Source organism: Pinus tabuliformis, chromosome X, assembly GCF_031772625.1.
Source record: "Pinus tabuliformis cultivar Carrire ecotype Pingquan chromosome X, CPIR1, whole genome shotgun sequence".
Taxonomy (NCBI): Eukaryota; Viridiplantae; Streptophyta; class Pinopsida; order Pinales; family Pinaceae; genus Pinus; species Pinus tabuliformis.
This window is the reverse complement of record NC_142308.1, coordinates 1,105,834,473-1,105,858,485: the sequence shown is the minus strand read 5'-3', so window position 1 is coordinate 1,105,858,485 and position 24,013 is coordinate 1,105,834,473.

Here is a 24,013-nt window from a genome sequence, read left to right as displayed (position 1 = left end):
TAAACTCTCAAAATGTGAATTTGGCAAAACATCTTTGAATTATTTGGGACACATAGTAGGGGGTGGTGAACTGAAGATAGATCCCTCTAAGGTGGCAGTCATTGTAAACTGGCCTAAACCCAAATCTGCTACAGAAGTTAGAAGCTTCTTAGGAGTAGCACAATATTGGAGAAAGTTCATTTCTAACTTTTCCTTAATTGCAGCTCCCTTACATGCTTTAACAGAATTGAACAAGGTGTTTCAGTGGGGAGGCAAACAACGGAAAGCCTTCGGCACCTTGAAAGAAAAGATTAGTACAACACCTGTACTAGCCCTACCTGATCTTCAAAGACCATTTATCCAGATAGATGCCAGTGACTATGCCATGGGAGTAGTGTTGACACAGCACGGTAAACCCATATGTTACCATTCTGAGACATTTAATTCTGCAGTAGTTAACTATCCCACATGTGATAAAGAATTGTATGCATTAGTACAGAGTGTGAAAAAGTGGAAACATTACTTAATGGACAAAGAGATAGTAATACATACTGATCATCAACCACTTCAATATTTACACTCCCAAACTAAGTTGCAACAATCAAGACACTATAGATGGATGGGGTTTCTATAACAGTTTCATTTAGTCATCAGATATAAAAAGGGCATACACAATAAAGTTGCAGATATGTTATCTAGACCCATTATAAATGCATCTACTATACTTAAGCATAATTCTGTGTTACATGAGAGTTACATTGAACAATATGCTCAAGATATAGACTTTAAAGATGTATATGCAACTTTAAGTCAAGGCAAACGAGTGGAAGAATTGGATTATCTTGTAAAGGACCGACTCTTATATCATTGTGGGAAGTTATGCATTCCACAAACTGAAAGAGTAAAGATAGTTCGAGAAGCACACACTTCTCTAATATCAGGTCACTTTGGGGTAAGTAAAACAGTTGCACAGCTGCAAAGAATTTTTTATTGGCCAAAAATGAACGAGACAGTTTCTAGATATGTAAGAGGGTGTACTATGTGTGCTAAAAGCAAGCCCAACAATAGAAAACTAGGCTTGTACTCTCCATTACCAGTTCCTTCTCACCCTTGGGAAAGTGTTTCCATGGATTTTGTTGGAGGAATGCCTAAATCTAGGAAAGGTCATGATTATCTATATGTTGTTGTGGATAGGTTCAGCAAAATGTGTATTTTGATACCTTGTAATAAACAGATTACAGCTGAACAAACTGCAAAACTATTCTTTCAACATGTATGGGTTCATTTTGGATTACCCACTTCCATTGTATCTGATCGAGACACCCGATTTGTGGGGAAGTTTTGGTCAAGTTTGTGGGAACTAATAGACACCAAACTGAAGAAAAGCACAACTTTTCATCCACAAATTGATGGCCAGACAAAAGTAGTCAATAGGACAGTGATACAGTTGCTCAGGGGATATTGCAGCAAACATCCTAAGCTTTGGGATGAACATTTATGTTATGTGCAGCATGCTTACAACAGAGCAAAACATTCTTCTACACAGAGATCTCCTTTTGAGACCTGTTTTTGTTTCACCCCAAGGTCTCCTTTGGATTTTGTCTTTGGTAAAGACACCACGGTTGAGGGACACAGTGATGTGGACAGGGCAGCTAGGTTCATTGAATAGATCCAAGAGATCCACCAGGCAGTACAAGAACAACTGGAAAAGAGCCAAGCCAAATACAAGGCAAGGCATGACAAGCATCGGATGGAGCATAGTTTCCAAGTTGGTGACCAAGTCTGGCTGTATATTAGCAAGGACAAGATGCAAGGTGAAGGTAAAAAGCTAAAGCGTATTAGGTATGGACCTTTCAAGATACTTGAGAAAATTGGTGAGAATGCTTTTCGCTTTGATCTACCAGCTTACATGCACATCTACTCAGTCGTAAATGCAGATTGCTTGAGATTGTTTGAACCTTCACTAATTGAGGATCTCGAAGAGCAGAGTCAATTGCCTTCTATTGATGACCTACTACCTGAATATCTTAATGAATTGCAGGAAGACATAGTTCTGGACAGGAAGGTGAGGACGACGCGCAGGGGAGATGTTGAGTACCTCAGAATTGGGCTCAAGGGTTCAAAGCCGAGCAGTGCAAAGTGGATAGAGATTGGACAAGTGAGACAATTGTACCCTCACTTAGTCGATGCTTGAAAACCAACTTTTGGTGGTCCAAAAGCTTTTTCAGTGGGAAGGCCGTGATCTGAATTGGATCCATGAAAATTATCAAAGTGCCATGACCGTATCAAATCAGGACAGACTTCGAATTTATGAACAAAGAGCTATCAGGAAGACCTCTGGATAGTGGCAGTTTGCAGCCAGCAAGGAACGACGAGGACCTCGGTCAAAGCGCGCTGACCGAGGCCCATGGAGACCGTGCAGGAGGCGAACTAGCAGTTAGAGAGCCCGGATCGGGAAACGAAGGCCATTTCTGAGGCAAAACTCCTCGAGAAGGAAAGGCCCCGAGCGCTCGGTTGCATGAGAAGCCGGGAAACCGTAGGGAAAGCGCTAAGGCGAAAGGCGGGTCCCGCGCTCCAAAATATCGGAGGCATATTGGGTGGTAAGTGGATTTGGGCAGAGAACGAGCGATTCCATTCATCGCACGATGCGTGTTCGGCGGATGAGAGAGAAAACCACCTCTCATCGTGGGCTAACGGTTGAGCAAGTCAACTACGCGAAAAGAGCGAACACCGTAGGATCTTGGGGCTCTAGATCTGATGGCGGATATTGCGCTTGACGGAACACTGGATGTGACGGGGGAATTAAGCCGTGCGTATAAAATTCTGAAGTCCGATTTGACCGCTGAGTTGGCAGATGAGTCATTCCACAGTGTAACTGAAATACCGAACCGTCGAGGAAGAGCTGGCGCAGTTCGTGAGAGGACAAGTGGCCATCTCCCTGTGAGACGTTGGCGATGACGCAGAGGTAGGGAACTCCAAGCGAACACCAGCAGGTGATCCGAAGGGGCGGAAGAGGAAGCGAGCAGTCACGAGACAAATTGGCTTTAAGCCATGAACAGACAGAGAACAGAACAAGGGAAGAACCAGAGAAGGGAACAGTGAGAAAAAGATGAAAGAGATAGTGAAGCAAGAGGCAAAAAAACAAAGAGCCGCGCTGACTTACAGCGTAAGGCAACATCGAGCAGATAGAAGGCTTGAGAGGTTCAAGCAATCCCTGTGAGGATCTGTCGGGAATTGAGTACCACATTGGGCTCCTCCCATTAAAGACCAGAGGGGTCAAGACTTGGTAACGAAAGAGTCTGTGCACTCTAGTGGCTTGGGGAATCCAAGAACCACCCTACTAAGCATCCTCTGTTTCAGGGGACTCAAGCTAAGCTCCTCATTGTAATTCTCTGCTTTAAAGACACAATAAAAGAAGGCCACCATTGAAAGTTGGACCGGAGATGTAGCCCTGGAGAATAGGGTGAACTCCTTATTAATGTGTTGTGATCTTGTATTTGCTTATTGTGTTCTCTTACTGTTTTCCATTTTTCAGTGTCTGTGTATTTTGCAATCTGATCGATCCATTGCCTAAGATAACATAGACACACACCAGCGCATGAGTTTGTAATACCTTCATTCATTAATTAATTAACTGAGATCACTCACAAGTGACATTCAGATCAACAGATACCGATGCCAGATGATCAGAGTAATACTCAGTGAGGAGTATTGCTGGAGGACAGTCCTCGCTAAGAGGGAGTGTTGATTTGGGGTAGCATCGGATGTGCTCCAGCCACGAAATTTGGTGGAGAGGTTGCTGCACATGAGATCTCCAATACCCAAAAAGGGTTTGGGCAGATTTTAAACAGATCAGGAGATATTAAAATAATTAATATTTTAATGGAGTCCCCAAGTCTAAACTTAGGGAAAATAAAATATTAATGTGTATTAATATGAATCTGTGTTAGAATGGTCCAAAGACATGGATCAATCCAGATCTAATCTTAGCCGTTGATTAGGGACTTAATCTCGGCCGTTGAGATGTCAACAGGAAAAGTATAAGAGGAGGCTTGAGGGTCACTTGGAGGATACACCAGAGTGATTAGTCATTCTATTCTCTAGAGTGGGGTTTGCTAAGAGAGATGGAATCAATGATCGGGAAAGAGCAGCTGAGGGGCATTGAGTACGGAGAAATAGAGAAGGCAGAGATTGTGCCGGGCGAGTAGTGCAACAGCCAAGGAGAGTGACGCAGAGCCAGCAAGGGCTCACGCAGGGCCACGCAGAGGCAACCAAGTGCTGCGCAAAGCACTAGAGAGGCCAGTGTGTCTGACGCAGAGGCCTAGAAAGTTGACGCAGGGCCTCCTGGGGCTGACGCAGGCCAAGAAAGGCTGATGCAAGGCTAGCGTGATATAGAGAGGGGCTGACGCAGTCTAGATTGAGCAGATGCTGGGGTTGTAGAGCAGTTTTGTGCTGAGGAGCTGCCGGAAGGATTTTCCAGGGTTTCAGCCAGGGGGTTTTTCTCAAACTGTGAAGTATAGCTGCTAAGGAAATTCTCTGTTGGGTAGGCTAGTTTCAACACCCAGATTGTACTCTGATATTGCTTAATAAGAAAACCCTCAGATAGCTACATCGATTTTCCCGCATTGGGTTTTTTAAGGGACATTGGTCCAAAAAATAAAGGTGTCATGTGGTGTGTTTGTTCTTGTTTCTTTTAGTCGTTGATCTGTAATATGTTGAGCATGCACTAGTGTTTATTTTTAGTATTTACTTCGTAAATAACTTGTTAGAGAAAAATAACAAGTAGGTAGGAATAAAGCAGAAAAAATGCATGAAGTGTTTCTAAACTAAGTAAACTTAGAAACTTCAACACGATTCTTCCTTTGAGCCACACCATTCTGCTCGGGAGTGTATGGTGTTGTAGTCTCCCTCTTAATGCCGACTTCTCTACAATAATCATGGAATTCATTTGATTTGTACTCAGTCCCATTATCAGTCCTCAATATCTTGATTCTCTTCTTGGATTGGTTTTTGATCATGGCTTTGAAGTGATAGAACTAGGTGAACACTTCATCCTTCTTTTTCAAGAAGTAGATCCAAGTCTTGCGAGAATAATCATCCGCAAAGGTGAGATAATAAGAGTATCCTCCCAAAAAGTTTATGGGCATCATACCAGATATGTCGGAGTGGATCAACTGCAATATATCTGTGGTCTTGCTATTACTTGAGGGGAATGGTCCCCTTGTAAGTTTTCCTTGGCACATCCTAGAGATACACCTTCATGCTCTACTTTGAACTCGGGCATACCTGTCACCATCTGTCTTACATTGGGTACAGCCTTATAATGAAGATGGGTAAACCTTGGTGCCATAGTTCAGATTGTAGAGATGTGTCCAAGACATGGCTCCCAATGGACTTCCTCCAATTTGATACAAAGTGTCAACCCTGAACTCAAGAGTAAAAGCATCTTTAAAATTTCTTTTCCATACACGTACCTTTCCATCAATGAATGCCACCTTGTATCCTTTGTCTTCCATTGCCGAAATGGACACCAGGTTCTTCTTGAGATCGGGTACATAGAACTTCTTGTAAATGAATCGTGTTACCTTGATTCAATTGAAGGGTAACATTCCCTACTCCCTTCATGGCATAGGTGGGATTGTCTCCAAGAATAATCTCCAAGTTTGTCTCCTTCTCTATCAAATTAGAGAGAGCTTCCTTGTATCCGGTGAAGTGCCTTAAGGCACCACTATCAATTAGCCAATTCCCCAATGTGTCCGGTGGAGAGGTAGTGGAGAGGGCCGATATGAGATAGTATTCCTTTCGCTTATTGTTAACAAAATTTGATTCTTCATAACTGGAGTTCCTTGCTTTCTTGGAGGGTTGACCATTTCCTTGATGTCCCGCATTCTTTTTCCTTTGCCACTGAACTTGCCATTTCTTTGATTCTTGTGGTTGAATTTGCCCCTAGAATGATTGTGATCATCATCATGTGATGTGTCCCTTCTATTTGGACACTCCCTTACATTGTGGCCAAACTTATTGCAAACAAAGCACCTGCCCTTCCTCCCACCCTTAGATCCAGGCTTTCCATTGAAATGAACTTTAGACCCTGCATTATTTCTCCTTTTGGCATGAGTGGAGAAAGCAGTGGGGTTGCCTCTATTAGAAGGCATTTCTTTCTCCACCATTCTTGTTTCTTATTGAATGCATCTTGACATCAATTCTTCAAGCCATGGAATTCAATCATTATTGAGAATAGTGGTTCTAAATATATACCACTCGGGTGGGAGTCCTCCAAGAGTAGTGATAGTAAGTTCCCTGTCAGGAATGACCTCTCCAATCAAAAGTACATAATTCTTGATCTCAGTGATCCTTAAGAAGTAGGATTGAATATCCTCGTCCTTGCCCTTCTTAATATCCTTCAACTTATTATTGAGAAATAAAATTTGATTTGCATCACTAACCTTGAACATGTTGACCAACCTCTCGTAGATCTCCTTGGAGGTGTTCAAATCGGAATTGTAGGCCACCAAACGCTTGTCAATGGAATCTCTGATAATCTTCTTTGCTTTGACTTGAGCCTTATTGTACTTGGTATTTGTAGCAGCTGGTGCATTTGAAAGAGGCTCAGGGATTTTACCCTTCACATATCCAACATTTCTTGTTCTTCCAAGGTTTGATCAAGAGACATCTTCCATCCATGATAGTTAGATTTTTCACGGAGCTTGTCTTCCGCCGAGAAGTGGGATGAGGAACCCATTGAGCCTTTTTTCCTTGTCGATCTGTCTTCGGTGATTGCTCTTTCACTCTTGCTTGGGCTTTGTCTTCACCTCAACTCTGATACCATGTTAATTTTTGGTATGTTCTATGCTTAAGAGCAATTTACTTCAATTTCTTTATTAACCCAATATCAATATCCAGTTTAGCAATCACATCAGCATGATAGTAAAATGCAGATAGAACATAAACATAAATAGTAGAAGACAAGCCAAGACAAGAGGACACAAGATGTGGCACCAGCCAGGGACAAACCCCAATGTGGGGAACCCTTGATCAATTCTTCTTATATTCTTCAATAGTTCAACAGAGAGAGATAGTACAAATTTACAAATCTGATAATTTATGACAATAGCAGAAAGCCCTAACCAGAAAAGTCAACACTGGTCAAACATGGCATAATTCTTCCTCTAAGCAGCTCGGTCAAACCCAATTAACTTCGGCTTCCAACAACAAACCCAAACAGTCCAAAACAGTGTGAAAATGTCCAGTCAAATTTGGTCAATAGAAGTCAGCCCTATGGCCAGCCCTAGGATAGTCAAAGTTGGTCATTGCAGGGGTCAAATAGCCTTGGAATTCGTTCCCAGAATTGCGGCTTGCCCAAACAGAATTTCCTCACTCAAATCCGCAGTCAACGCAGCCCTAGAAATCCTCCCAACAGCTCGGTCAATGCTGGTCAATGCTAGTCAATGTAGTCAACAGAAAATGCCCTCCTTCCTTCGCACGTGAGAGAGAGCTGCCAGATTTGCGTACCCGATCAAGTGAGGAGAGAGATGTGATGAGAGATGAGATGATGAAAGAATGACTCGAGGTATCCTCCTTTTATATGCAAAGTTGAGGATGAGCTAGGGGTTAAAATCCCTGTTTTGCTTGCTGGCCGACCTTGACAATTTGTCAATAATACAAATAAATTCATATCTTCATTTTTACGTGTCGGAATCGGATCATGTTTAGATCAATCCTAAACCTCTTGGAGAGAGGAATCCAAGAAAAATACCAGTTGTCATAAATAAGATTACCCATGTGGAGTTTGGAACTAGTTGCCAATTTTAACAGAAATCAAGTTCAATAAGGATTTTAGGGATTGGGAAAATCCTTTACAAGGCATATTCCTCTAACCTAGCCCTTAAATCCTCACCTCCTTATCCTAGAAATCTTTGTACCTTGCTTGAAGAGCAAGCAAGCTCCATTCTTAACCTCCTTCTAGGAAAAGGATCATTAAGGTCACTTCACATCCATTTGTTGACTCATCCTTCACAAGTGACTTTCCATATATCGGGTCTCCTCCCATCAGTGAAAGTCCGTAAAGAGTAGGGAGTCTTAGCTGAGGTGACAGTGGGCTAAGTCTCCATTGTTTCCCTTGACCTAGCAGTTGTCCCTTTAGGAGTCCCTTTTAGGCCCCCTGCTAGTTTGAGCGGTAACAAGTCCTAGGAGGGGTTCCTATAGAGCAACTACTAGGTCAAGTGGAAATAATGGAGAAATAACCCACTATCACCTCAGTTAAACTCCCTGCTCTTTACAGACTTTCATCGATGGGAGGAATATCGGTATTAGGGAAATCATTAGTAGAAATATATCAATGGCGTAAAGGTAGTGATTCCATATTTCTAAGAGCCTATTCAAAGGAGAAACTCTAATGATAGGGATTGCTTGCTTTAGAAGCAATATGAATGGATCTCCAAGAAGGGCTAGAAGGAGACCTAGAGCTAGGGTTGAGTATCTCTTGGTAAGAAGTGCCCTAGACCTAAGAATCCTAGAAGAATAGGGTTTCCAAGGTATCCTTGTGAAATTGGAGTGACAAGGTTGCGGGACCACAAAGAAGCCGTAGTGGACCCAAACGAGGTCAAGGTTTTGGGATGAAACTTCAGACAACTGGGCTTTACCAAGTGAGGGAGGAGAAGAAGGATCAAGAAATTGGATTTGACTTGAGACTTTAATACAATGATCCTTGATAAAGCCACTAACCAAAGGAAAACTAGGGAGAATCGATTTTGGGCTAGGTCTTGCCAAAACTCGAGATTCCACCATCGGAATGGCTTCAAAATTGGAGGTCCCCTCAAGGATAGAAAAACGAATTCTAGACCAAATTTCATCAATTTTGGGTTGTTACAATGGATTTTGTGTGATTCCCTAGGAAGCTTACTAGGGTTAGGGTTTGGAAAAGAGAAAATGAGTTGAGAAAAATCTTCATTTTAGTGATTACCTAGGACTAGACTAGTGCCTAGCCTATTGCGAGAATGAAATTAGTACGATTCAATGTTTAGAGATGCTTATACCCAACCAAGGAGTTCCCCACCAAATTCGCATGGCCCTAGAGGCAGCAACCAAGTTACTAGGAAAATTTATGTTTAGAGATGCTTATACCCAACCAAGGAGTTCCCCACCAACTTCGCATGGCCCTAGAAGCCACAACTAGGTTACTAGGAAAATTTACACTTTTTTGATCTTGCAAATGATGACCTATCAAGGTGATTACGAACAATCATATACCCCTAGGATATTTATTCACTATGCATAAAACATATGAAAGAGCCCTCACAAAGACAAGATCAACAAATTCACATTTCATTAATGCAGCTTCACCAGCTTCATGAGCGAAATTTCTTCATACATTATACAAGTGACAAAATGAGAAATATACCATGAAAAATACACTTACAAGTATAGCGAAAATCTTCCAATCATCAATAGACAAAAATCGAAGCTCCAAGATAAAAGACAAGCTTTTCCAAACATCGAAATGCATCAAGATTCCAATTCATCCATCAATAAGGCTAGCGAAATTCTCAAGGAGAGATACAAGTTCAAAAACAAGTCTTGATCAAATGAAACGATCATCACATCATTATATATCCTCCCTAAGGGGTTTGATTTGCCTAATAAAGCCTAGTAATGCCCCCACTAATAAAATAATGTGCAAAAATAACATTCCTTGGTGACAAGCCCACCAAGATAGCTCCATAAAACAAAATAAGCCTCCCAAGAGGGAAAAGCAATAGGTACAATAGGTCGAAGGGCCATTGACAAGGCCTAGTGGATTCCAATGTGTGCTAAGATGAATGAATGGGCTCCAAACATAGTGATAAAGGGGTTGGCCCCTTGATATCCAAGCAAACAACCTGTGGTGTCCCCAAGTGGTTATGGGGGCACAAAACATCCTCATGGGTCTCCAAATGGATTGAACAAGCCCGTATCCCATCTGTAAGGGCTAGAAGAATGACGCAAGCCCTCCCATTGTCTCTCACGACGAGACAAATCCTCATTTGGGCCCTAGATCTGCTGCCAAGTGTATGGTGCAGGAGTGGAGCCAGCTGGGCAAGGTGGTTTAGGTGCGTCATCATCATCCAATAGTGGAACATGAGAAAGCAATAAGCGGAACTGAAGGATCCCATGAAGTGGAAATCTGCTCTCTTCTATGGCGGAGACCCATGGATCTCAATGCTCACCCTGCAAATGCCAATATGACCCTCTGGAGGGCTTTTACCTCGAAGACCCACCCACAATACTGTATAAGATCCAATGCGTCCCCTTACCTTCTAACATAACCAAACATTAGTGCAATTGAGTAAATGAGCTTACGAAACATATAACCAAGTGGATATTTCATAGTGGCATGCCCTTCCATAATGGGATTCAAAAGAAGAAGAAGGTTAGTGTCTTCAAGTTCAAGAAGAAGGTTAACCAAGGACCCTATTAGGTGGTTTCAACCTCTAAGGGGATGACATGTCCATGGTACATCCATCAAATGGCAGGTGGTATGTGAAATAATGATGGAACGAAGTGGGGCATTAGGGGAAGGCTCCAAGCCACATGCCACAGTATAAGGGTAGCTAAAATAAGGGAGCCCACACTTGGGTATATGAATGTAGGAGGGAGCAATCGTGGTACACGAGTTACCCCAACCATTGTTTTTCCACCCTTCTTCACATGCCTTTTTGCCTTTGTAGATTTTTCTTTTGTAACTGCTCGGGGCTTCGAGGGGATGAGAGCATGATATGTAAGATATAGCAGTGAATACCCCCTTAAGGTGGGGCAGTTCATCGCCCACCAGGGGTTGGGACAATCATGGGTTCCTTAATGATGTAAGGGTCCAATATGAGGGGTCTTAGAAACCAAGGTGATGGCCATGATGATAGTGGTAGAGCTCATGTTTGGCTTTTGCCCACGTGCTAAATTTGTATGTCTCAGCCATCCTTTGCATTTTATGGTACATTTCTTGTTGATAGTGGCCAAATTATGCTTTTTCTTTTCTTTTAGTTGCATCAACCTCCGGGGTATCGTTCCAGGCCTGACCCAAGGTGTGGACAAGGGGAGTGGGAGGCTAACTCCTTGTGGACCCAGTTACCCACCACCTGGGGGTGATATCCTTAGGGGATAATTTTTCTCCTAGATGGTCCTCATCTAGTAGCCCGCAACCCCTTTGTAGCCACCAGATAGCTCGATGTGCCACCATCTCCGCCACTTAAGCCAGCCAGTATGCTCCCTCGCCCACTTATTAATATTGTACGTTTGAAGGTGGGCCTTCCAACCGCGAAGGTATGGCTTTTCATTATGTAGTTGGGTCTTTTTGCTTACTTATCATGGACACTTTTGGGCCTGGATTAGTGGGGGGATCCGACAAAAAGAATGGGCTTGGTTTGTGCTCTTGTCTCCTCTATCCAACCTGGTGGTTAACCTTGTATCCTAGTCCCGTGGGATATCCTTTATTGGCTACTAGCTTTAGGAGTTCCACTACATAGGAAATCCTGATTTTGGTTGCGTGGTTCGGCTTCCCGACACCACATACATCACTCCCCTCTGCTCATTGCAAGCCCTTTCCATATATTTCCCATTTGGGTACACATTGGTCCATTGGGTCCACAAGGAGTTAGCTTCCCCCTCCACTTGTCCACACTTCGGGTCAGGCTTGGAATGATGCCCCAGAGGTTGATGCAGTTAAAAAGAAAGGAAAAAGCATAATTTGGCCACTCTCAACAAGAAATGTACCACAAAATGCAAAAGATGGCCGGAACATACAAATTTAGCACGTGGGAAAAAGCCAAACATGAGCTCTACCCCTATGATTATGGCCATCACCCTGGTTCTTAGGGCCCCTTATATTGGCCCCTTGCATCATTGAGGAACCCATGATTGTCCCAACCCCTGGTGGGCATTGAATTGCCCTACCTAAAGGGGGTATTCACTGCTATATCTTACACATTATGCTCTCATTCCTTGGAGCCCTGAGTAGTTACAAAAGAAAAATGAAAAAGCATATGAAGAAGGGTGGAAAAACAAAGGTCAGGGTAACTCATGTACCATGATTGCTTCTTCCTACATCTACACACCCAAGTGTGGGCTTCCCTTATCATAACTACTTTTGTACTGTGGCATGTGGCTTGGAGCCTTCCCCTGACACCCCACTCTGTTCCATCATTTATTCACATGACACCTGCCTCTTGACGGATGTACTATGGATCTGTCACTCCCTTGAAGGTTGAGACCACTTAATATGGTCCTTAGTTAACCCCTTCTTGAACTTGGAGAAACTTGCACATTCTAAAGCCCATTATGGAAGGGCATGCCACTATGAAGTGTCCACTTGGTGCCATTATTTGTAAGTTCAGTTACTCAATTACACTAATGATTTGTTGTACTGGAAGGTGAGGAGATGCATTGGATCTTATATAGGATTGCGGGTGGCTCTTCATCTTGGGTTTGGTCTCTCTATACAGGGTCCAAGCCCTCCAAAGTGTTATATTGGCATTTGTAACGTGAGCATTGAGAGCCATGGGCCTCCACTATAGTAGAGAGCAGATTCCCACATCATGGGATCCATCAGCACTATCTATTGCTCGCTTGTTTTCCACTCATTTGATGACAATGAAGTGCTTGGACCACTTTGCCTAGTCAGCTAAACTCTTGCACCACACACTTGGCAGCTAATTTAGGGCTCAGATGAGGATGTGTCTCACCATGGGAGAGAAAGGGAGGGCTTACATCATTGTTCCAACCCTTACAGGTGGGATACATGTTGGGAATCACGATTGCCATTAGACCAAAACCCACAGGTGTTAGTCAACAATCGCATCGCCAGAGATAAGGATCCACGAGAGGCGGTTAGTCCATGTCGCGAAACACACGGGGAGCGTTGGTTTATCCAATATCCAACAATCTCCCCCCCAATGCGAGCCGAGTGTGTATCGAACTTGTGACCTACACTCTAATACCACTTGTTGGGAATCACGATTGCCATTAGACCAAAACCCACAGGTGTTAGTCAACGATCACATCGCCAGAGATAAGGATCCACGATAGGTGGTTAGTCCATGCCGCGAAACACACAGGAAGCATTGGTTTATCCAATGGCCAACAATACAAGCCTTTTCGATCCATTTGGAGACCCATGAGGGTGTCTTTGTGCCCCCACAACCATTTGGGGGCACCACAGGTCATTTGCTTGGATATCAAGGAGCACCCCGTCTATCACTCTGTCTGGAGCCCATCCACTCATTTTGGCACATATTGGACTCCACTAGGCCTTCCAATGGCCCTTCGACCTATTGTATCTATCATTTTTCCCTCTTGAGAGGCTTATTTTCATGTTATGGAGCTATCTTGGTGGGCTTGTCACCAAGTAATGTTATTTTGTACATTATTTTATTAGTTGGGGCATCATTAGGCAAATCAAACCCTTAGAGGATGATATAAATTGATGAGAGGCTCATTCGCTTCTCATTATCACTTAGTTTTGGATAATTATTTCTTATGGAATTTCTCTATAGCTATTGGAGGACGAATTGAAGATTCTTTAATGCATTTTGATGTTTGGGTTAATGCTATTCTATTTTGGAGCTTCTCTATTGCAAATGTGATGGATGGATATACTTTTTCTTCCACGTAAGTTTCTCTTTTATGAAAAATTTTCATTATATGTTTAATCATTAATGTATGGAATACTGCATCAAGTTGCTGCTTGTGCTCTAAATTATGCAAAAGTCTTGAATCACTTTGGTAGTCTTGATCTATTGCATGCGTTATTCATTTGGCAAGAAGAAGCAAATGTTCCTAGGGGTGTTTTGAAAACCTAGCCCTAAAACTCCATTATCTGACAAGTCAAAGTATAGATCCTTGTTGTAGCTAGGTAGCTGCTTCACTAGGGCATGCAAAGCTGCAATTAGGCTCTTGATAGAGCGAAACCCTAAATCAAATCATTCTTGACTCCATTCTTCCAATAGACTAGGCATTGTTCTAATCCTTGATGATCATCTCAACGAAAATTCCTTTTCACCTCCTTCTTTCTCTTTTCTAAGCCCTAACCCTAGTGTCTCCTAGGGAATTTCATGAAACCAATTGTAGCCATCCATTTGGAGAGCACGTTGGAGCAAAACAATGCTAGGGTGTCTACTAGGCACTCACAAATTTTGAGAAAATTTCCGTTGCCAGATTTGGAATTATTCCAAGCCCTATCTCTAACTTCATTCTCGATCCTAGGTTTCACAGTTTAGTGGCTTCATAAAGGGTCATTGCATCGAAAATTCAAGTCAAATCTAATCCCTTTGATCCTTTTCACTCCCCTTAGTTCGTCAAGACCTTTTGTATGAAGTTTCATCCGAAGCCCTTGACCTTGTTTGTGTCCACTATGGTTTCTTTGTGGTCCCACAACCTTATCACTCCAACTTTAGAAGGATCATTCAAAGAACCCTATTCTCTTAGGATTCTTAGGTTTAGGGTATCCCTTATCAAGATATACCCCTAATCCCTAGGTCTAGGTTTCCTTTAACACTTCTTGGAGAGCCATATGTCCTGCTTCTTGAGCAAGTAATCCCTATCATTTGAGTCTCTCCTTTGAATAGGCTCTTGAAATCACTACCTCTCTATCATTGATCTATCATTCTTAGTGATTTCCCTCTACCGGGACTCCTCCCATCGGCGAAATTTCATAAAGAGCAGGGAGCTTTAGCTGAGGTGACAGTGGGTTGTTGCTCCATTGTTGCCACTTGGTCTAGTAGTTTCCCCTTTGGAACCCCTCCTAGGACCCTTGCTAGATTGAGCAGTAACATACCCAATTGACAAATGTGGATCCTGATGGGAAGTATGGTGAATGGGGTTCTAATGAGCGGAGGGGAGTGACGTATATGGTGTCGGGAAGTGGGACCTTGCAACCAAAATCGAGGTTTCCCATGTAATGCCACCCCTAAAGCTTGTAGCCAATAAAGGAGATCCCTCGAGACTAGAATACAAAGTTAACCATCAAATTGGATAGAGGAGACAAGAGTACAAACCAAGCCCACTCTTTTCGCTGAACCCCCCCACTAATCCATGCCCAAAAATGTCCATGATATGTAAACAAAAATACCCAAGTACACAATGAAAAGACATATCTTTGGGGTTGGAAGGCCCACCTTCAAACATACAATCATAGCAAATGGGTGAGGGAGCATACATCTAGTTTAGGTGGCGAAGATAGTGGCACAACGAGCTATCTGGTGGCTGCAAGGGGTTGTTGGCTATCGATTGAGGACCATCTAGGAATTTTTTTTTCTCTTATGGATACTACCCACGGGTGGTGGGTAACATCTGGCTTCAACTGGGACATGATATCTCAGAAAGAGTGCACGAACGTACTTGAACGAGGAGGTCATGAGAACACCAACAATCTCTTGGGACCGCAAACCTGTTACCTGCACATATCAAAGACCAAGCACATGGGGCAACATGTTTTTGTGGTGTCTTATGATCACCCATGCTTGATATTAGGCCATAAAATCAACAAGATTTTTTTTTACTCTAAATGCAATTTTTACTCATGGTGGCATCACCTCTAATCGTATAATGTTGTGGTCATAGATATTATATCGGGTTTCATTATTAATATCATATATCGGGTTTCATAGCTAAGGAAACCTTTAGATCTTTTATGAGGGCTTCTACTTTGACATTTTGGGATTTGTAAGCACAAACTACCTTATACCTTCGGGTAATGCTAAGATTTAGTTGCTTCATGACCTTTAATGGCATGATATTTGTGGAAGCCCTTGAATCCAACATACAATTATGTAAGAGGAGGTCATTGATAGCTAAGGTGAGCAAGAATGGTTCATGCCTCGGGTTTGAATTAGAAAGGTGAATATTTTGCAATGATATTGGTGTGTCTTCTTCTTCTTCAAACCCAAGGGCTTTCTTAGCTTGCCATTGTTGTCGTGGGAGCTTCACAATTTCCTTTAAGGGAACTTGCACAGTCATCTTTCCTATAGCAGTACCTAGATCAACATCAAGTTCAACCTCCTTACCCTTGGGCTTATTTTTGGGCTCTCCCTTTGGAGGATTCCTTTTAGAATTTTCTTTCTTAGGGGGATCTTTCCTAGGAGGTTCTTTGGGATGAGGTTCTTTAGGAAGGGATTGCTTAGGAGGAGACTCTTTCTTGTTGGGCTCCTTTGAGGTTGTGGAAGGGTCTTTATCATTCTTTCTTGAATATTGAATCCCTTTAAATCTCCCACTATCATCAGCACTAAGGATTGGCTCATCCTTCTCTTCTTTGATGGTTACTTCACTAATGGGAGGATGAGTGTATGTGCCACCTAACATAATGTTGAAGGCATGGGAATCCACAATATTAGCTTGCTCCTCACCCTCTTCATCTTCACTTTCTTCTTCATCACTTTGTTCACTTTCAGAGGATGATTCTTGTTCCACAACATTAGTTGGGGCCAATGTGTTAGGAACTTGAGATGAGCTTTGCTTGCCTTCTTCATTTGTCTTCCTAGGAAAATGCTTATTTTTATGAATGAAGCTTGATTTTTTATCCTTTTCGAAGGTGGTGAACTTATTCATGTAAAGTCTGTCCCTCGAGTTCATTTCCTCAGATAGCTTATCAACCTTCTTGAGGAGAACTAAAAGGGTTTCCTCATTTTGGTCTTTGGATTTACTTTTCTTGACCTCAACCTTAGCTTTAGGATGTTCATCTACATCCATTTTGGAAATTCTCAAGTTTTGTTCAACTTCCATAACCATTTCTTTGGCCTCAGCCAGGCTCTTAGGTTTCTTATCCCTTAGTGCATATGTTAGATGACCACCAACAACCTTAATGAATTTGTCAAGGATATTTGCATCGGGAGGCCTAAGATTATCAAGGATGTCTCTAATCACCTTGTCAAATTTTTGGATGAATTCTTTGATGTCTTCCCTTCCCCTACTTATTTGGTAAAAATTTTCAATGTTGAAAGTCCCTTGGGCATCGGATGACCATCTTTTCATGAAAACATCCTCAAATTGGTCAGAGTTTTCTATGCATCCCAGAGGGAGACTAAGGTACCATTCCCTAGCTTGTCCTTCAAAAGATAAGGCAAATAGCATCATGATCCTATCTTTGTCGAATATCAACCTAAGAGAGATCGTCCAATAGAAGTCTTCAACATGATCATGAGCACTCTTGGTGGCATCACCTCTAAACTTGGGTAACCAATCATTGTATTTTTCGGGTAAAGGCTCAGGATTGTCACTCAAATTCAAAGGCCCAAAAACACTAGCCAAATGCCTTTTACTTTGTGGGACCTTGGGTTGGTCTTGATTTTGGTTGGTGCTAGAATTTGTTGCCATCTTGGGGGTGGGATCACCAACCTCTTCAAATTCAGGGAGAAGGCTAGTTCTAATAGGTGATGGAGTTCGTTCTCCCCTTCTTGCAGCAACCCTAGTCAAAGGAGGAATGTTGTCGCCTTCAAGCAAACTAGGGGATTGGACAATGAATGGAGTCGCTAGAGGAATACTTGAAATGTCGTTTATGAATCAATTCCTCAATGATTCACTAGGGAGGTAGATCTGCGCCAAAATGTTACCGCTGAAACTAGTAGGGGTCATAGGCGGGGTTCCTATAGAGCAACTACTAGGTCAAGTGGCAACAATGGAGCAATAGCCCACTGTCACCTCAGCTAAAGCTCCCTGCTCTCTACATACTTTCACTGATGGGAGGAGTCTCGGTATGAGGGAAATCACTAAGAGAAACATATCAATGTTGTAAAGGTAGTGATTCCAAGAGCCTATTCAAAGGAGAGACTCTAATGATAGGGATTGCTTGCGTTAGAAGCAAGATGAATGGCTCTCCAAGAAGGGCTAAAAGGAGACCTAGACCTAGGGTTGAGGAGTATCTCTTGGTAAGAAGTGCCCTAGACCTAAGAATCCTAGAAGAATAGGGTTTCCAAGAAATCCTTGTGAAATTGGAGTGACAAGGTTGCGGGACCACAAAGAAGCCGTAGTGGACCCAAACGAGGTCAAGGGTTTGGGATGAAACTTCAAACAAAGGGGCTTGACCAAGTGAGGGAGGAGAAGGATCAAGAGATTGGATTTGACTTGATACTTTAATACAATGATCCTTGATAAAGCCACTAACCAAAGGAAACCTAGGGAGAATGGTTTGCGAGCTAGGGCTTGCCAAAACTTGAGATTCCATTGTCAGAATGGCTTCAAAATTGGAGGACCTCTCAAGGACAGACCAACGCAGCTCTAGACCAAATTTCATCAATTTTGGATGGCTATAATGGATTTCTTTTGATGCCCTAGGAAGCCTACTAGGGTTAGGGCCATAGTTTTAAAAACTAGAATCGGTGACCAGACCGGTCCACCTAATAAACCAGGTTTCAAATCGGAACCGGTCAAACCAACCGGGTTTGGTTAGATCTCAATGAACCAGTTTTAAAAAAACACATGAAATAATTAATTTTTAATGAAAAAAACTATTTTTAAGATTTAAAACCATGATTCCACACCAATAGACACAAAATATGCAAAATTTTGCTCATATATATAGCATGTAAAAGTGAATATATCAAAATGGCACTAAGTGCAATCCATATCAACAACAAAATATATAATCAATGCGAAGTTATAGCCCTGTTTTTATTAACATTTTCTGCCCGGTGATGCTGGACCTGCAAGTTTTTATCGGAGCGCCGAGGACCTGCAAGTTAAAACTGTTCTAATCAGGCATGCTATTGTTCCGTGCGTTTGGCTATACGATGTTTGTGCAGTGAGCAGTGGGGTTTTGTCCATATGTGTTGAATAGTATACACTTTGAAGGTCATTAAATTTGAGTGTCGTTCCTTTGTTGAACTCGGGTATATGCGTTGGACCTTTTCTTGTTTCATTCGTGCAGTTGAAGTTCATGTCGAAGTTCATCCATTACATCTGTTGTTCAGTATATATGCGTGTTGGTTGATTATATGTTGCAGTCAACGTTATTTGTATGCCTTATTGGTGTAAGGGTTATGCTGCATTTGCTTGAGAATAGTTCCATTCATATGCTTGTTACCTTGCATTGAACACCGTGTTGATGTTGTTGACTGTGTTGTATTGTATGCTGGAGAGTGTGAGGTATGTGCTGTTTATATTTGCACTGAGTAATATGCCGGATTATTCATAATCTCACGAGGTATCATAATGGTGCGTTACGCTGCCTACTGAATGCCATGGTCATAAATACTTTTTCAACATTATTCTTTGCACTTGTCTCGAGAAAAGGAATCCCACTAAAAGAAAATGAAAGGGGAGGATATTTTATAAATTTTGGAGACATTTGAAGAAAACTGAGTGCATAAAGAATTTGAAATCAGCAGAGCTGCCCTTTTGAGTACAACTTCATTGTATATCAGTAGAAAATTTTGTTTATCAGCAGAAGTTTTTTTTATCAGCAAAAGTTTTTTTATCAGCAGAAGTATTTTTTACAGAATGCATTCAATCATCTCTATGGTAGGAATAGTTCTCATTGGCAAGGAGAACTATCCTGAATGGTCCCGGATGATAAAACACACCCTCATCTTCAATGAGTTGTGGAAAGGAGTGTGTGTCGGAGAAGGAGACAATGACCCAGTGCAGCCTACATTAGAAAAAGAGCTTGTCATTTGGGAAAACAAGAACAGCAAAGCCTATGCATTAATCGCAGCATCTGTGAATGAAGAAGTAAGTCGCCATATTTCATCATATTCAACTGCCTTTAAAGCTTTACAAAAGCTGAAAGAACTCTATGACTCACGTTTTGCACTTGAAGTTGTTCATCTCATGATTAAACTATTCACTCTTGAACTGAAAAATAATGATCCTCTTGCTCTTGCATCTGAAGTAAAGTCTATAATGCATGATATTAAATCCACTAAGGTTGAGCTGGATATCCCTCTTATTGCTTTTCTCAAGGCACTCTATCCTACTTACTCCAATTATCTTGAGTTTTTACAAGCAAATGGAAATCTTAAAGATATAACCTTTGACTCTCTTGTGAAAAAGTTTGCTGAAAGAGAGAAAGCCTTTGGAAAGAAGACAGTCCCTGAATCTTCTGAAGAGACTGTGTGCCTTGCTCATAAAGAAAAGCATCCTGCTCAAGATTCTACAAGAGGAAGAGGTGGACGAAGAGGAAGAGGAAGATACTTCAGAGGCAGGGGGGCAGACATTCTCAAGGAGAAAAGGTAGATCTGCATTGCATTCGCTGCAAACGAAATGGATCACATGATGCTTCTACATGCAAGCTACCATGGGACAAAATTGAGCAGAAAAGAAACCAGCAGAAAGGTAAAACTGATGATACAGATAAATGTAAAGCACCTGAATCCGCTCACTATATTGAGGCACAATGTAACATTGGAGTAAATGAAGATTTGTTTAATGCTTCACTTGCTTCTTCGAAAAATGATTGATTGCTTGATTCAGGAGCAACCTGTCATATGACTCATAGAAAAGATTTTTTTGAAGATTTCACTGACAATGTTGATGGCGCAGTATACTTTGCAGATCAGTCAAAAATCAAGCCATCAGGGCTTGGCACAATCAGGCTTACACTGCCTGGTCTTCCAGACTTTCTTCTGGATCATGTTCTATATCTCCCACAGCTCAAGAGAAACTTGCTGTCCTTGGTCCACATCCGCCAGCAAGGTCACTCCATTCATATGTTTGATGGCAAGCTTGAGGTAAGAAAAGCATCTGACCACTCACTTGTCATGAGGGGAATAAAAGAAGAAAGACTTCTCAAACTGCAAGGAACCTTTGCTCATGCACAACATTTCTCATATATTTCTCATCATGAAGAAGGTACACTTCCATCAAGTTTATTATGGCATGCTAGATTTGGACATTTAAACTATGACAGTCTTCGCTTATTGAAGAAAAATGGTGTTGCTGGTTTGCCTACAATTCCTAGGAAACATAAGCAATGTGATGCTTGCATTCTAGGAAAGCATAGCAAACAATCTTTTCATGATTCACATTCAAGAGCACATAGGAAGCTTGAACTCATTCATTCAGATTTATGTGGTCCAATGCCTGTTCCTTCTGCAAATGGAAATAAATATATCATGACATTTATTGATGATTACACCAGAATGTGTTGGGTTTATTTATTGAAGAACAAATCTGATGCTTTTCAAACATTCAAGAATTTTCATAAATGGACTGAAAATGATGCACAATCTCATATTGGGTCTATTCGCACTGATAATGGAAAAGAATATACATCAAATGAATTTGAACACTATCTTCGCCAACATGGGATCAAACATCAAACAACTGTGCCTTATAATCCCCAACAGAATGGTGTAGCTGAAAGAATGAATAGAACAATCTTGAATATGGTATGGTCCATGCTTTTCTTCAAAAATGTAAAGATAATGTTTTGGGCTGATGCTGTTCTATGTGCTGCATATATAAAGAATAGATGTCCATCTAATGCTATAAGAAACAAGACTCCTTATGAATTGTGGTATGGACATGTTCCTTCGGTAAAACATCTCAGGATCTTTGGTTCCACCTGTTATGCTTTGATACCAAAGGTACATAGAAACAAACTTGGTGCTAGAAGTCGTAAGTGTATCTTCCTGGGGTATTCAAACACCTCTAAAGCATACCGCCTCTATGATGAAGTAAATAAAAAGTTTGTTGCATCTAGAGATGTCATTTTTCTTGAATCATCCAAATCTGACAATGTTGTTGAGCGGCAACTTGATCGCTTGGATAGATTTGCAAAAACGAAATAATTTCAAGAATTTGATAATTAGATTCCACATCTTGAAGGGGGGATTCCTATACTAGATCAACATGTGGAATCTTCTTCTGAAGAACAATTTCCCCTGCATGAAACTCCAACAACGGATGATGCTTTAAGTGATGTAATTGATAGAATTGGGAGACTCAATCTTGATTAAGTCCCAACTCAATCAACAGAGCAACCTAGACCATCTCAGAAAGGTCCCCCAAGTGGCTGACAAAGACACTTGAAAGTGTTCATCCTGATGAAATTGGAAAAACATGAACCAGAAATTCAAACCGACAAAATGGAGGTGATGTAGATGACTCTAATTCACCTGTTGATATGGATGTTACTTATGATTGTGAATTGAACTTGTCTATAGATTTTGAACCAACTTCCTTCAAAGAAGCTGCTTCTCATGATGAATGGAAAGAAGCGATGCAAAAGAAGTATGATGCTCTCATAAAGAATGGCACTTGGAAGCTGGTTGATCCTCCATTTGGAACCAAACCAATTGGCTGCAAGTGGGTCTACAAGAACAAGTACAAAGCTGATGGCTCACTTGACAAGCACAAAGCTAGGCTTGTGGCAAAAGGTTTTGCACAGAAGGAAGGGGTCGATTATGAGGAAACTTTTGCCCCCACAGCAAAATGGGCCACCATCCGGACACTCTTTGCACTAGCAGCTCAGAATGGTTGGAAAGTCCATCAAATGGATGTAAAAACTGCATTCTTGAATGGAGATCTAAAAGAGAATGTTTTTATGTCCCAGCCTGAAGGATTTGCTGTGAAAGGACATGAACATAAAGTATGCAAACTTGTGAAGTCCTTGTATGGCCTCAAACAAGCACCGCGACACTGGTATGAAAAACTAACTGAGCATCTTCTGAAACTCAACTTCAATCATTTTGATCTTGATGATGCAACTTTGTTTGTCAAGAAAGCTGGCAAAACAGTTGTGTATCTTGTGGTATATGTAGATGATCTTTTAATGACAGGGAACAATGAAAGCTACATTGCATCCATAAAGAACGAATTGGGGAAAAGTTTTGAAATGACTGATTTGGGCTATGTTCATTACTATATTGGCATTGAAGTAACCCAACATCCAAAAGCCATATTTCTTTCTCGAAAGAAATACATTGGAGATTTGTTAAACAGATTTGGCATGACAGAATGCAATCCTCTTTCTACTCCAATGGAACAAAACTTAAAGCTAAAATCTAATGAAGGAAAGGAATTTGAGGATGCAACAAAGTATAGACAGCTTGTAGGAAATCCCATCTACCTCACTACTACCCGACCAGACATTTCATTTACTGTTGAAATCCTCTCCAGGTTCATGCAAAAGCCTTGTGAGGGACATTGGTCTGCTGCAAAAAGAGTTCTAAGGTACTTGAAGGGAACTCAAGACCTTGGAATCAAGTATACACAGGTGGACGACTTCAGCTTGATTGGATACTCTGATTCAGACTTCGATGGAGACAAAAAAACTGGGGTATCTACTTCAAGATATGCTATGAGTCTTGGATCAGGAGCTGTCTCCTGGAGATCACGCAAACAATCAGTTCCAACAGATTCCACAACAGAAGCAGAATACGTGGCAGTAGCTGAAGCAACGAAAGAAATTGTGTGGCTCAGGAAAATTCTTGAAGATTTGCAGGTAAAACAAGTACAATCAACTCCACTCATGATTGATAACACCTCTGCAATAAAGTTGGCCAAGAACCCAAAGTTCCATGATCGAACAAAGCATATCAATACTAAATATCATCTGATTCGACATCATGTTGAGGCCAAAACAATCCATCTCCGTCATTGTTCCACAAATGAGCAAATTGCAGACATCTTCACCAAAGCACTTGGAAGGGAAAAGCTTGAACGATTCAGAATGATGCTTGGACTCACCAACATCCCTTCAGATTAAGGGGGGGAATGTTGACACCTAATCTTCATGATTGGGAATTTTATGTAAATAAATAAATTGGGAAGGTGAACAGTCATCGGGAGATGAACTGAACAATCACTCCCTATTGTATATAACAATGGGTTACCTATGGAATATACACGAATCAATTTTTTCTGCCTTTGGAGAGTTACTGCCTGGCCTGACACTAAATGGCCTCTAGAGTGCAAAAACAAAGCCTACAAGCTATGGGGCCATTGGCCTACTACAAGTCTACATATATGATATTAGTGATCAACATTATCACTTGAAACTTCTCATCACGATCAAACTCAGTTGGTTGAGTCTCGACTCCCAAACTTTGCAACTGCTTGAGTCATAAACTTC